The sequence below is a fragment of the Talpa occidentalis genome, unplaced genomic scaffold (assembly GCF_014898055.3).
Source record: "Talpa occidentalis isolate TD23 unplaced genomic scaffold, MPIMG_talOcc4v2.1, whole genome shotgun sequence".
Classification (NCBI taxonomy): domain Eukaryota; kingdom Metazoa; phylum Chordata; class Mammalia; order Eulipotyphla; family Talpidae; genus Talpa; species Talpa occidentalis.
In genome coordinates this window covers 140499082-140514886 of record NW_026555331.1, presented here as the reverse complement: position 1 = coordinate 140514886, position 15805 = coordinate 140499082, and the positions used below count along the sequence as shown (strand labels likewise).

Here is a 15805-nt window from a genome sequence, read left to right as displayed (position 1 = left end):
GAACTGTCAGGGGGAAAAGGCTGTCCTAAAGCTAATTCCATACAGGCTTTGTGGACTCCACCCCCACCCCAGGCCAGAGCCAAAGACACTGGGAACTCCAAATCCCATCCCCACCCAAGGGAAGGTGGCTGGGACCCGAGGGTGGGGTTAAGCAGCCAGGTTGGTATAAAGCCAGACACGTGGGCTTTTGGAGGCGATCCCCCCATTTTGACTCCCGGCCAGCTCGCAGCCTCCGGCCAGCTCGGAGAGTGCCTTTGGGTTTCCAGGTCGGCGGGTCGGGTAGGACGCATTAAAGACCTTATTTCCCTATTTTCTCCCTGAGTTGTACATTTTCCTTATTTCCTTTTCCCTTGTAAATAAACCTTTTATGAACCTTTTGTGTGTGCCTGTAGTGGAGTATTAATAAGTCCCTTTTAAGCGCGCGGGTGAGGACCCACAGCCAGGCAACCTGTTTTATTTTATATCGGGGTTGTTCTATAACAGAACTAGTAATCATTACAAGTTTGGGGAGCAAACCTCTGTAGGGACCTTGGCAGTATCAATGTCTTGAGCTGCCAAAGTGGGGTCCATGCTCTTTTAATTGATAAAATCCCAAGAGACATATTTCAGTGTCTCCACTGTGCTGTACTTGACTTGTTACGTGTGCACTTCATGGGCCACACTAGAGCTGTCTAGCATGCTTTTTATCCAGAACCAGCTTCTGGATCACTTGAGGTCCCATCAGCTCTGTCTCCCTTGTCCAAATTCACAGCAACTACTGCTTGTACTTCCCACCTGACACTCATCTTACACAGCCTACACTGGATTTCATTTTTTACGTTTCCTCTCTGCTAGATTTCTGTTTGTTACAGGGTAATAATCTGCTTCATTCTGAATTAAAATGGAGTGTCTATGTGTTTTTACCTTAAATATATTTTATCTGCTATTTATTTTAATGCATCAGTTTTGTTTTGGTTAGTATTTTCTTCACAGTATGCCTTTCTTCATCCCTACTACTTTCAGACTTTTTGTATCTGTCTTGTAGAGGCATGAATGGATTTGAAAGAGAAATGAACTGCTCACCCGGCTCAGCCTTCCCATTGGCACATCACCACATCACAAACATACACACACACACACACACACACACACACACACGCACACTCACTCACTCTACACAGGCAGCCAGACATTTGCCAAGATAGAATATGACCAAAGCTAAGGCTAAAAGAATAAGCTATGTTTCAATTCCAAAGAGCACCTGTACCCCTATGTTTATAGCAGCACTGTTTACAATAGCTAAGCTTTGGAAACAGCCCAAATGCCCAAAAATAGATGACTGGATCAAGAAGATGTGGTACATATACACCATGGAATATTACTCAGCATTCAAAAAAGATAAACACATGCAATTTGCAGCAACATGGATGGCGCTGGAAGGGATCATGCTCAGCGAAATAAGCCAGAAAGAAAAAGAAAAATACCGGATGGTCTCACTCATAGCAGGAATCTAGAAAACTTAAATAAGGGACCAGGAAAATGAATATAAGAAAGTGAAAATCAAAATCAACAAAAACTATGAACCAGAGACACTTTTTGGGGGTGGGGGGGGGGAGGGGAGGGATTGGGGTCAGAATGGGGGGATTGCAATTGTATGAGGAATATAAAAATAAAATTTATTAATTAAAAAAAAAAAGAATAAGCTATGTTTTAGGTGTTTCTTATAAATTGTGTGTTTCTTACACCCAAACTTAGAAATGCTGTCTCTCAAAAAGCAGGTCTAATGGATTTCTATTTGTTGTGATTGTTGGTGGGTTTTAATTCATCTCAAGCATCTCATTTTGGGTGTGATCATCATTCCAAGAGAAACTCCTCAGTGGGCTGCTTACGCTTTGACAAGCTCAGGAGGTAAGAGGCTCTGACTGCTTATTACCTGGGTCATTTCTCATCATTGTGTTTGCATCAAGAAATCTTGCAGAAAGAGTGGTAGAACAGGTTCTTTGAGACTTAAAGCAGGGTCACTGCTTACTAAGAGATGGTCCCCCAGGATGGAGAGATCAGCAGCATCTACCTGGGCCTCTGGGTCACCTTCCACAGGACAGAGTAGACCAGAAGCCCAGTGGCTGCCGTGTGTGTGTGTGTGTGTGTGTGTGTGTGTGTGTGTGTGTGTGTGTGTGTGTGTGTGTGTGCACCAACATCCTTTTTCCCTGCCCAGCATCCATCAACAGAAAAGGCCAGCTCCTTAGCTTAGAAATACAAGAAATCAAGTCCCAAAGCCTTCAAAGACCTTGTCTAGATCACTATGATTTTCTTTTCCCTTATTTCTTCATACTATGTTGCTCCTTTTTAGCCTCTACTGCTTTGAAAGTTATGCATTGCACTTCTTTTAGTGATTACCCTTTAACAACCACTTAAGAAAATCATTGAATTTAACAGCATTTAAAATCAATCAATATATCTATCCTGCATCAAGTCTGCTTCCACACCCCCCATCCCCTTGCTTTCCACATAACTTACTGCTAGCTGACATTTTAGTTTCACCTTGTTTTTTAATAGTGTTACGGTCACTTTTTATTTAGCTTACCCAAAAGTGAAGCTTTTTGTTTTTGTTTTTGTTTTTGTTTTTCTTCACCATTGGTTCTGGCTCTCTATTCCCTCCATCTGGTTCCATTTCCATCGTACTGAATTAGAGACTTTAGTTGCTCTTTCAACTGGGATCTGTGAGTAATAAATACTCCTGGGCTTTGTTTATATTAAAAAAAGTCCCTTTTCTTCTTCTTTTGAATGATGACTTATTTAGGGTTTGAATTTTAGGCTGGTAGGTATTATCCTACAGCAATTTGAAGCTGTATTTCCTATTGCTATCTATTTTTGCTCATGGTAAGTCTGCTTTTAGATGAATTGTCATTCCTTTGTGGCAACCTGACTTTTATCTGTGGAAACATTTTTAAAATTTTTTCTGCAATGTATTTATCAAGGGTCTAGATGTATATTTGTTTTTATTCATGATGCATGGGATCTGATATTCTTCAATTAAAGAATTTAAGTTTCTTTAATTCTGGAAAATTCTCAGTCAATATCTTTTCAAATATTACCTCCCTAACTTATTCTCTGCTTTCTCCTATTGGTACCTAGCAAGATACAGTTTGGTCTTAGTATTTTAACTATGTATCTGTTAACCCTCTCATATTTTTCATTTCGTATTCTGTGTTATAGTCTCTGTGAATTCTAGATCACTAACTCACTCTTTGGCCATGTCTATTACCTACTACTGCATACTTTTTTTTCTTGTAATGATGTAGTTTTATTTCTGGAAATAAACAAATGGACAAATCGGTCCACTGTTTCAAATCTGTTTCTGTGGTGTTTTGTCATGTCCCTACAATTTTTATTCTTTTCTTTCGGTTTTAAAATACGCTGATGATTATGCTTACTGCTTCTACTAAGTCCTTTTCTGTAGCTTCTAGCTTTTCAGAGTTTCTAACTTCTCTTGTGTTCTTCAATGGGGTTAGTTTCTTTAGGGAGTCTCAAGTCATCTGTGTGTAAATGATGCTGACATCTTTCAACATCAGCCTTTTTGTTTGTTGTTGCTAATGTCCCCTCCCCAGGTTTTACCAGCTCCAGAGCAGTACATTTATGCTAATTTCTAGGTATTACTTATGTGATATAAACAGATAAAAATAGTGCAGGCTTAGATTTCCAATTTCGGTTGCATGATTCTCTTCCACCCAAGACCTGAGTAAATGATATGCTTTCTCGAAACTTCCCTAAACAAATCTGCTTTTTTTCTAATCTCTTCATAGGCGCCTAACTTTATGCCAGAAGACCTCTCTCTCTGCCTCTCAACTCACCTAGATTTGAGGCCTTAGCTCCCATCCATGAATGATTGTTAAAACTCCAATCCAAGCCTCTGAGGCCTATATCGTGTCTTAACCTGCCTTGGACTATCATGGTTCTCTGCTCCCACCCAACACCCTGGCTTTGAGATCACACCTCATCACTGACACTGGGAAGTCCCCTTCACAGTCTTTCTTTGGAGTCTGTATAGATCTGAATTTACTTTGTAAACTCAGATTTATATATGTGTGGTTGGAAGGGACACCTGTATATAGGTGGAGAGGAGCTCATTCTGCCATATTGACTCATTCTGCCATATTGACTGAAGCCTTTGGCTCAATTTTAACTAAGAGCAACTGCAAAGCCACAGCTCACCAAGGGTTGGTGACTATCTCAGGGCCTAACATAGGAGCTTTGTTTACATGATAAGGATGCTCCTGTGCAAGGGATCTGGTCCAGCCATTTTTTTAATATTATGAAAAATGTGTAAATGATATGGAAAAATGCTGTCAACATCATTATTAAGTGTAAAAGGCAGGTTAGACAATAGTATGCACTGTCCTACTGTATAGAAAATAGACTGGGTGCAAATACCAAAATGTTAATACCATTCAATTCCTGGACAATGAGTGTATGGGTCATTTTTATTTTCATCTTTTAACTTTTATTTCCTTTAGTTAACATGTATTTCTTGCATAAGAAGTGTGACAAACATGAATTTAAAGTAAAATCCGATGAAATCCTGAATGCCAAATAAATAGAAAATCTAAGCTGCTCCCTTGAGCACCTCTCTCCCCGAAAACAGGCCACTGACTCTGGGGAACAGCCTTTAGACATCCACACTCTGGGGGTGCAGAGTGAAGCAGCAGCTGCTTTCTGAACAGTTCACAGCAGCCCTACTTCTCCCTGCCACTGGAGAGAGCTCTTGAGCACTGGCCTCCCAAGCTTGTAACTGCCCCTTGGTCCTTTGTCATAAGAACGCCTTGGCCATGTTCCCACCATGGGATCCTTAAAGGAGGAAGGTCCAACAGGACTCCATGCCTAGAACACTCTTTGGTCTCCACTCCCCCACTTGGTTACACTCCCACTGCTCCCGGAGGCACAATGCTGTGCCAGGCTACTGGTCCAGTGGGTTCTGGCAGTGGCTTCACACTATATAGTAACCTCTTCCACCACCCGGGGCAATTTCTCTTTGGCCCATGTTCTTTCTCTCTTCTAGTCTGCTTTTTTCTGGATCCTCACTGCCCTGCCCGTCCCCCTGGCTTTGAACTTCAGGAAGCAGGGATCGGGGTGCCTGTCCTCCCTCTTTGCTCCTCTGGGAACTAAGTCGACTTCCCCAGTGACCAGATTATCCTACTCCAGGAAAGGCGTCTTGCTTGGCTCACAGAGGTGTGGTTATATCCTGGCTGCAGAAAGCACTCTGGGTGCCCTCCATACCACTGCCCAGTTTAGAAGGGAGCTCAGGTCACCCAGGCTGGTGACAGGACGGCCTGTCTCATATACTTGATGCTATTAAAATAAGAAAGGAGGGCCTCCCCTGGTGGCGCAGCGGTTGAATGCTGGGCTGTGAAGCTGCCTGCAGCCTCTGCAGTGCCAGTTCAATCCCTGGCTACTGGTGAGGGTCCCACATGGCACGACAGACCTCTCCTGCCGCCCGCTGCTCCCCTCAGCAGTGTACTTCGTCAGCCTGCCTATTCTGTTCCCTGCTCTGGCTCTGGTGAATTCTCTCACCCTCCTGCGCTTCTGACTATACCCAGTGCTTGTATAAATACAATAAATAAATCTTTAAAAAAAATTTTTAAAATAAATAAAATAAGAAAGGAACATTACTGGGCTACACAGCCCTAGGATTTGTAGTGTGGTGCTGAGCTTCTGTCCTGGGATCTCACTCCCAGCCGACCCCCTGGCTCACTCCCACCCTCCTGTTGCGTGGAAGCTAACAAGCTATGTGGAAACTGGTAGCTTAGAGTCTTGCTGTGGCAACATCCTTCCTTTCCTACTTCCATTTTTGGCTGTTTTGTTCCCTGGAGCATCTTCAGGAGGCTCTGGATTCCCTTTGTCTGATCTCTTTCCTCTTCATTTTCCTCCGACTCCCAACTCTTGCCTCTGGAAGTCAGGCAGGGGCAGACACTGAGCAGGTGGCCCTGGCTGGTGCCTGAGCTGGTGGCAGGTTGGGTGGGAAGATGCTTGCCGGCATATGGGCCAAGGGAACACATGGCCCCGAGTTCCTGGGGACAGGAGGGGAGCAGGCAGGAGCAGATGAACTGCTAAGCAACAGGGTTGGGAATTTCAGCCAGAGAACTTTCCAGCGATAAGAAATAAGGGCAGGCAGCCAACAGGGGGTGGGGGGCTCAACATGGGAAGGGAGGCTGGGGGTGGGGCAAGTGCCCAGCTCTGCACAGCCACATCTCTGTTTATTTTCTTTTAAAAGCAAAATGCCATTCTCTGCAGGAAGCTTCTACATTTTCCAACTTGCAGGGCTGAAAACAATGGAAAACCATCAACCCACTTCTTCACCCTTCCTAGAGGATCAAGTTTCTAGCACTCACATTTAAATGATTTCTGAGCTGCAGGAGGCAGCTGAACTTAAACATGGATCAACAGACAGAGAGTGGAGCTGTCTGGGGGTTGAGTGCAGAAGGGGGTACACCAGGAGTCGGCCAGCGTGGTGCTCAGCATGGTTGCCTCCAGTGTGGGGTTAGGAGTGAGGCTTTTTCCTCCTTGTCCACACTCTCGCACACCTTTCAGGTTTTCATGATGTGCATGTCTTGTTTTATAATTTTAAAAAGACTATTTTGAAGCACAGAGGCAGCACCGATTAACAGAAGAGCAGCAGCTGTGGGCTCGTGTTACCAAACCTTCCAGCTGGCAGAAGCTGAGGGTCCATCTTTGTGGCTGTGATTTGACTTGATCACCAAGAACATCCTCCAGTAGTGCACGTTCCTGGTGCCCAGAGGTGGGGATGGAGACCAGGAAAGACTGTCGGAGGTGACACAGATGATAGCTGCAAAGTGAGATTTCAACCCAGACCTGTCTGGCCCCAGGCTGGGTGTAGGGGAGGGCTTGGCAGTGTCCCCTGGCCTCATTGCTGGGTGTTCCTTCGTGCACAGCGAACTTCGTGTTAAGAAGGTGAGGGGAAGCATAGACATGATGCGGGGAAAGCTCACTTCTGAACACCAATGAGACGATGCCTCTCCTGGTACTGCCAGGCCCTCAAATGCAACACTGAATGCACGTTGGCGAATTAATTGGTAACCCATGTTCCAGCTGTTAAGGAATTCAGTTTACAGCCCAAATGTGTCATAGTGTACATTCTAGCTTTTTCTCCTAAATAGGCAGAAGGAGGACGGGTATGATGGTAGACTCTGGAAGGAGGGAGCAGAGAACAGCTCCTGTGAACTTGGGGGTCAGCCTGCACAGGGCTCACAGCACCCTCGCCTCCCTCCCAGCACAGAGGAGGAGGCAGCAGCGGGGAGGAGGCAGCTGGAGATTCCTTTGCCTTCCAGAGTTCCTCCTCCCATCTCTAATACTCCCCCATCTCCTGCCAGCACTCCCCGTAATTCAGGGGACTCCAGGAACCCACTGCCACTTAGACAACCCTCATATTTGTGTGGCATGGTGTGGGAGTGTGTGGAGAGGATGCACATCTTTCTTCAAGTTCTCAGAAATGTGGAACATTCCAATTTAACTTGTTCCTCCTAGCCCAGGTCTCTCTTCACCCCCTGCCTGCCGCCTCTCCTCACCTCATCACTCCCCTTCCTTAGTCTCCCTCTGTGCCTTCCCGTCCTGTGATGACCACTCTTCTCCCGGCCTCCCCTGCCCTGCTCCCCCTCCACCACCTGACTTGATCTGGTCTGTCTTACCCCCATTTCTACAGCCAATGAGAGCGGGGTCCAGTCTGCAAACTTAGGCCAGACTTAGAGGTCAAGAAGATCCTCATCTAACAGCCTGGTTATTTTCTCATTGTCTTTGCCCAAGAAGGAAATTTGGCTGCAGCTGAACTGCAGAGACTTGGGTCCCCATCAGTCTCACATTCAGCAGAAGGAATGAAAAAGTGGCCAGAAATAAAAGCCAGGCACCTGTTGCACCCTCTGCCAACCCCCCAGAGCCCCAATGGGCCACATAATTGCCTCTTGCTCCTTCGGGTGAGCACTCAGTTCTTACAAGTGGTTCCAAAACAGCCCCCAGCACCGCTCCCCACCCATGACAGAGATGGGTTCAACTGGAGGCTTTGGGAGGCTCTAGAAGGTGAAGTTAGAACTGCGTTTTAAAGGCCCCTAAGAACACAAGGCAAGGTCAGCTCTAGGCTTTTTCCATGAGTTACAATAAATAGCCAGCAGTTCGGGGTTGTCATTTGAAACCCTTCTATACCTGCTTCCTGGCTCAAGATGCGCCCAGGCAGAAGTCCATCCCTCCCTCTCCTGCCAGGGGCGCAGCCCAAGTAAGTGCAGCCCAACCAAGAGAGGAGGCCACGGAGGCTAATGTGCTCAGCTCACTCCAGCCAGCATTCCCCAGGTGCTGCTGGGTGCTGTGGCAGTTTGATCCTAATGAAGGTTAATACCAGCCAGGGAGAAAATATCCACATTGGTGGATAGACTTGAAATTACAATAAAGGTGAAAATGTGCCCTGGTGAATGCAAAAGATCCTGAATTGAGATTCACTCAGTGTCTCCAAAAATAAAATAAAATAAAACAACATAACCTTTCTCTACTTCATATCCCTTGGTAGCTGGAAAACCATATCTCTGAGTTTCCTTGTGTCGCACGCAATCATTTTCTAAGCATCAAGAAAAGCTTTTGTGAACCCTGAGACTGAGTTCTCATCCTCATTTCCTTAGCTGGCACAGCCTCCTGCCTCACATACTCTGCCAGCTGAGCCTCAGAGCCTTTCCCAGCTAAAAGAGAACACAGCCTCCCATCATGGAGCCAGGGGACTGCGAAGGTCATGCCCCAGGCCAAGTCCTTCCTGCCGTCCCTGGCCCGCTCTGGAGAAGGCCTCCGTATCCCACACCCCCAGGGAGGTCACAGAGAGAGCAAGCAGGTCAGCAGCAGGGCCGTGGTCTTGCCTGTTCTCCCTCCCTGGAGTTGTGCAGCCCGACTGCCCTTGCTGTCACTCCAGCAGCCTCCACAGCCATCACTTGCCACTTTGGTCTTTACTGAATCTTCTTAATGTCAAGAGGTTTCTCTTTCTCAACAGTCAAGTTCAATTCTCCTTTTGTGGTGAGAGGACTCAGATCTCAGCCATAGTAGTCCTCTCTTTCATACAATAGCTGGAGTCTCTGTTTCGCCTTTCTCCCTTCCCAAGCACCACGCCTAGATCACTGGTCACGAAAATGGGGGACAGCATGCAAGAACCCTGGCTCAGACCCGCCATCTAGTTTAGATATGAGTTGCAACTCCCAGCTCATTTCCCCTCCGACCTGGGCTCTCTCCACCTTGACGTCTTAGAGCGAAGCCTAGAAATCAAACCCCCAGCTGCTGAACAAAAAGCACAGTTCTCTCACCATGGAATCTGCCACTGGGAAGAAACAAGGAGGAAGAGTGGCCCCCAGTGGTGGGGAGTAGGAGTCTTATTTCTTGTTTTAACAAATCAGAAACAACACGTGTTGGCAGGGCATGGAGGGAAAGGAACTCTGGTACATGTGTGGTGGGAATGTAGACTCTCCAGCCCCTATGGAGACCAGTATAGAGGGTCCTCAAAGGATGAAAAATACATCTAGCTGATGACCCAGCAACCCCACTGCTAGGCATCTTTCTGAGGAATGCAGGCTATATGCGTTCCAATGTTCATTGCAGAACTATCTACAATTGCCAAATTATGGAAAAAAATCCTAAGTGCCCAACAACAGATGAGTGGATTAAGAAAATGTGGTATATATACACAATGGAATTCTATTCGGCTATATTTTTTAAAAAAATCTAAATCTTGCCATTTGCAATGACAAAGATGGAATGGGAAGGGATTATGTTAGGAGAAATAAGACAGAAGGATAAAGACAAATACCAGATGATTTCACTTATATGTGAAATACAAAGAAACAAAACAGAGGAATGGAGAAAACTAAACAAACAAAAATCCTACAAGCATGAGTGTAGGATTGAGATTGCAGAGGTGGGGGTAGGGGGGAATATATGGGGGTGAAAAAAAAGGGGGGAATCAATGGAACATGGTGGACGATCATGGATGTTTTGGTGGTGGGTGTGGTGTGATTAGCTACACCTGAGGAGGTGTAAGCCTATACCTGTGAATAATATACTGTGTTGTACACTGAAATTACCTCTATAATAATGTTACCCCCAAATAAACCTCTGGGGTTTTGCTAATAAGGAGGTCATTAAAATTGTAGAAGGTATAAGGCTTTACTTGCCTTACAATATAACAGGTTGGCCTCCCACTGTTTCATGGGTGCTAGCAGAAGGCACAGGTCCCCAGGTGAAGGACAGAAAACTGTTACTCATGGTAATAGTAGTAACCAGAATAGTATTTGCACTGAGTCCTCAAGCCCTGATTCCACAGGCAATGTACAGGGCTGCATGACACCTGCACACTCAGTGGGTTGATTTACAGGAGAAGAATCTGGAAGCTTAAGGAACCCAACTCTATTATAACAAGGAGCAAGCCTGGTGGTCCTTCATCCAGGAGGGAGATGTCATCTTTAGTTTATTGAACAATACAAACCTGCCCTCTGCTCTGGAAGGCACAATTGTACCTTCCAAAGAGATTTGTTATGCAAATAGCTTTTTGAAAAAATAACTCAGAGCAAAAGAAGCCAGTGGTTCTGCTCACAAGATGTACAGAAACGCAAGAGCTATTGAGAACTTTCCCTCAATAGTGGTTATATTGTGTCTGATTTCAGGAAATATTGCTGCCAGTGATGTCCATAAAGAGTATTGTGCCCCTGAGCCTCTGGGCAGAGAGAAGCTAAAGGGCAACCTGGACATGTATAAATATATCCAATCAAATCAGTATTTGATATAAAGTCAAACGCTGGCCTCAGATGGGCTACATTTGACCTCAGGATGTACATGCAGATCACCTATTACTGTCCTAAAGGTCACTGCAACTCTATTTTTTTTTTTTTCTAGTCTTCAGATTAGATGGCTTCTGTTGATTTATCTTCAAACCCTTTTTTCTCTGATTCCAGTGTTCTGGGCTCTAATCCAGTGAATTTTATGAATTGGATATTATATTCTTCAGTTCTAACATTTCCATTTGTTTTTTTTTCTCTTCTTCATTTCTCTTCTGAGACCTCCAACTGTTTGTTTTAAGCATATTTTAGTTCAAATCCTTACACATATTTGCAATGGCTATGTTAAATCTGTGGCTAATTCCAACATGTAGGTCATCTTAGGTTACTTTTCTATGAACTGGTTTTTCTCTTGACTGTTGACAATAATTTCCTGTTTCTTCCATGCCTGATGGTTTTTTGTTTATAATAGGCATTGTGAATGATATATAGACTCAGTATACTGCTTTCTTCCTCAAAGAAGTGTTGGTTTAATCCTAGCAGGCAGGGGCTTACTTCACTGGACTTCCATTCCAAACTCATGTGGTGGCAGCAGCTCAATTCTCTGTTCATTTCTTTATCCTTCTTGCTTTATTTTTGTGAAATCTGGGACTCTTTCACACATGCCAATTCAGGGGTCGTCTAAGGATTTGGGCTGAGTTTATAGGTATGTGGAGGCTCCTTCTTCCATGGTCTTTTCCCTTCTGAGCCTTCCACCATCACTTTTAATTGTGCTGGCTACCCTGAACTCTTCCACCCAAGGATACCAGCCTGTCTTCACTTTCTGCTTGAGTTCCTGCTCTCTGCCCTCTGCTTGGGAGTATCTCCAGGACAAAAACAGGATTTGTGAATCTCACTAAGTGCAGCTCCCTATTTTCAAGGGTCAACTTCCCTATAGATATGTGTAATTTTAGACTCTCTTTTGTGACTTCAAGTTGTTGTCTTTCATACTCTGTACTGAATTTGTAGTAGTCACCTGGGGAAAGCTTAGTCCACTAGTAGCTACTTGATCATTATAAGGACGTGAAACCACTACATCTACCATTTTATAATCTGCTTCTCCTAACCTGTACTTTAAAAATCCTACACATCGGTGAAGTACATTTTTGGTGGCAAACATGATGTATTACATACAGATGCTCATTTAAAATGTCCTAAACCTGAAATCTATGTAATGTTATAAATCAATGCCATGTCACTGATTTATATATGACACTACACATAATTCCATCATATTAACTATTAAACAAACTTTACATAGCACTTAACTATTGCTAGACAGGTAAGGTGTTTCCAGCTTGTGATACAGTAAAAGTAAAATCAGTGGCCTCCAGAGTCAGGAGTCTCCACCATAGACATGGCACAGATAACTCTTTTTATTTGTAAGAAGATATATATTAGACTTCTTTTTGTTTCAATTCAACATCCTTTAAGCTATCTATTTCATATTTTATATGTATATAATATATTATTATGATAGTACAAGTAAATAGTTTATAAAGATGTACAAATATATTGGATTATGTGCTCAGTTTTATTTAATTTTTTTATAGGTGTGGTATGTGATTTTAAAAGTTTAGTGAGTACAGTCCAGTCATGAATAATGCTTTTTGTCATGAATAATGTATGAATGTATGTATATACACTTATACCTACCTAAATACATGGTAAATAAAAATATAAAAATTTTACATAAAATGTAAAATAAAATAAACATTATTATAGAAAACATTTATTTATATAAACATTATACAAACATTTATTTATATAAAATAAATCATAAAATGTTTAGGTATAATACTGATTATGTTCTTAAGACAATTACCCAGAAGTAAAATTCTAGGTCAAATATTATGGACTTTTAAGATTTTGCCTCATTTTATCAATCTGGTTCAATCATCCTCCAAAAGGATTGTACCAATTCACCCTCAAACAGCAGCGTGCAGGAATATATACCCTCCCATCACCCCTGCCACTGACTATAGTTAGTGGAGTTTTATTCCCTGTCTTCAAAAATGTTTTATTGATGTATAACAGCATTTTAGTTTAATGAGAATATCTTCCTTTACTCATAAAGTTGAACATTCATTTATCATATATTCACTAATATTGAACCTATTTTTGAACTGCCTATTTATTTCCTCTCCTTTTTCTACTAAGATGATTCATCTTTTATTTAAAAATTAATTTTATGAGCTCTTTTTATAGTAACTATATGTATTGTTTGATATGGATGTTAAAAAAATCTTTTTAGCTTATCATTTGTCTCTTATCGACAATATTTCCACATGCACCATAATTTTATGTCATCTAATATTAGTCACTTTCTTCATGGCATCTGCCTTTAGAGTTAGACTTGGAAAGTCATGCCAATACCCTAGGAATATATAACCCACAATTATTTTTTCTCAGGACGTTTACTTTACAGGGAAATATTTAACCCATCTGGAATTTATTATAATAAATTATGCAAGATAAAAATTTTATCATATGCTGAAGTCTTACACATAGATTTGGGACTGTTTCTGGGTTTTCACTGAAACCTACTGATCTAGTCAACTTCTGTGTTAGGATACCAGCCTGTAATTTTTGTAGCTAAGTAATACATTTTGACAAGGGGCATTCCCTATCAAGAACACGGTTGACAAGCCAGAAATGACATAAAAGGGGAGCTAGAAAACCACTTTATATAATAAATATTTTAGAAACTAAGAATTAAACTTTGAGGATTGAATTTCTGTGAAAAGTAGGAATTCAAAAACTAACCTAAGGGGGTTCCATCACAGTTATTTTTCAAATTGTTCAAGATCTGTTACATGGATTGGATTAGATCTGGGTGACTCTAGAGGAAAGAATGAGGACTGATGGGTAGAAATTACTAGAGAAAATTTTTGACACAACCAGGATCTTCCCTAATAATTGTGGTGTTGAGCAAGAGAACAAGTTGTCTCTAAGGAGGATAGAATCAGAAGAGTAGGCTGTTATTCACTAAGGGAAAAAAAACTAAAAAATAAGGTATTTGTCTTTCTCCATCTGATTTAAATACCTTATACAGGTGTTTAAATATAATACCACACAGGTAAGACCCATATAATACTAAATCTGTAATTATGTTACTACGATAACATCTTTTAAAAGCTAAAAAATAAATAAGCAGTGATTAAAGGATGCAATAAAGGGTAATTTACAACAAATAAGAGGCTAGTCTACTTAAAGGACATTCAAAGCTTAAAATTCTGACATCCATGATCATATTCTTCTAAAAGACCAAAGTTATAACCTCACTGACATCAAGACATAAACATTGAGAAATCAGCATTGAGTGATCACTAAGGTAATAAAACCAAAACACTAGTTTCTGAAACATTAGAAGCTGTGGTTTACTTTTTCTTTGTGGGTGCAAAGCTGGACCTGGGAGGTAAATAAAGTAAGTAGAAATTAACAGGTCCCCACATAGCCCTGATTTCGTTGACACATTTAGGCATGACTCAGGATAAACTGAGGTACAAAGGGATATTTCCCCCAAACAACAAAAGAGTTAATGACCCAGGCTTCAGGAAAAAAAATGACCCCTGAATTTTCAGTCTCATTTTCAGTCTGCTTCTGCAGACAACAAAAAAGGGAGCAAAGGTATGTTCTGTACCACCCTCACCCCCATGGATATGGAGAGAATATCTTTCCCTTAATGTCTCAGTAAAATATGCTGAGGTCCCAAGATTCACCTTATTCAAATGCTGTGATTTTATTTATTATTTATCCCAGGGGAGAGAAGGTGTCTCCACAGTGCTCAGAAGACAGGCAAGGCTTTGAAGCCACTAGTGGAAGGCAGAAGTGCCCAGAACAGCAGAGCAGCAGTGCTGTTCCTCTGGGACCAACAACCAGTCCTGTGCAGGAGCTCCTGCCGCTGAACCCGTGCCTAGTCACCTCCACATTCTGGCTATTGTCTCAAAAAAAACACATTTCTGACTTCATGAAAGGCTGGGTAGCTGGGGAAAGCATCCTAGACCATCATCTCTCTAGCCTTCTGGGATAAAGATAAATACTCTGTGAGCACAAGGCATGGCAGTATGAGGCTACCAACTATTAAGGTAAACATGGCTGAGCATTAAAATATAAAGATTCTAAACATAATGTTGAGTGATAAAAGCCAGACACAAGAGTTTTGTATAAATCTTTTTTTAAAAAAACAACATTTTTAAACAAGTTAACTATAATCACTCCACCAGGTTCGGTATGATCAAACTTGAACCTTCTGAATTCAGATACTCAAGTTTGCATTATTTGCAATATTGAGCGCAATGTTTTCCTGCCAAATGCAAGCCTCTCCGGGCTTAGCCCCTGGTATCCACCACCTCAAGGAGGCCTTGTAAGTCAGGAACTGTCTCAGTCTCCCAAGGTCTCAATGGAAACTGGGTTACTCAAAGACCAACTCTTTTAGTATCGGTGCAAAAATGGAAATTCACTTTTGGAGTCTTTGTCATAGGATCATAGGAGATCCTACAAGATCATAGGAGTTCCTGCAAGTCACGGTACAGCAGGAGCAGTATTGGAGATAATGAGCAATGACATAAGAAAGAATCTACGTTAAACCACTGAGATTTTCCCCCAGCTGCACAACTCAGCCCAACCTAAGTCACAGTTCATTTAGCTTACAGTCCACTCTCTCTGCTTACAGTCCACTCTCTCTAGCACCTAGCCAGAAACTTGGAGAGAGGCCAGGGAATAGACACCTTAATGTCCTTCTAGGCCCACATCCATTTTCCCCTAGTACTTTTCCCTCTTATACTATATGAATATCACCCGCAGGTGGTCCCAGGAGAAGGGTGTCATAAGCCTGTTCAGGAGATCAATCATATTTAAGTTTCAGCTGGAGCTGGTTGTTTTTGGTGGCAGTGGTGAATGTGAGGGCAGTGGTAATGGTCGTGATGATGATAGCGATGATGACAGTAGTGGTGGTGATGGTGGTGGTGATGGCATTGATG

General features: G+C 42.5%; 1 long non-coding RNA gene across 1 annotated transcript in view; it reads right to left on the bottom strand.

Annotated features, from left to right (window-relative positions):
* LOC129145249 (uncharacterized) overlaps positions 1-15805 on the bottom strand; it is an 89037-nt gene that overhangs the window by 40148 nt on the left and 33084 nt on the right. The gene's annotated exons all lie outside the window — the stretch shown is intronic.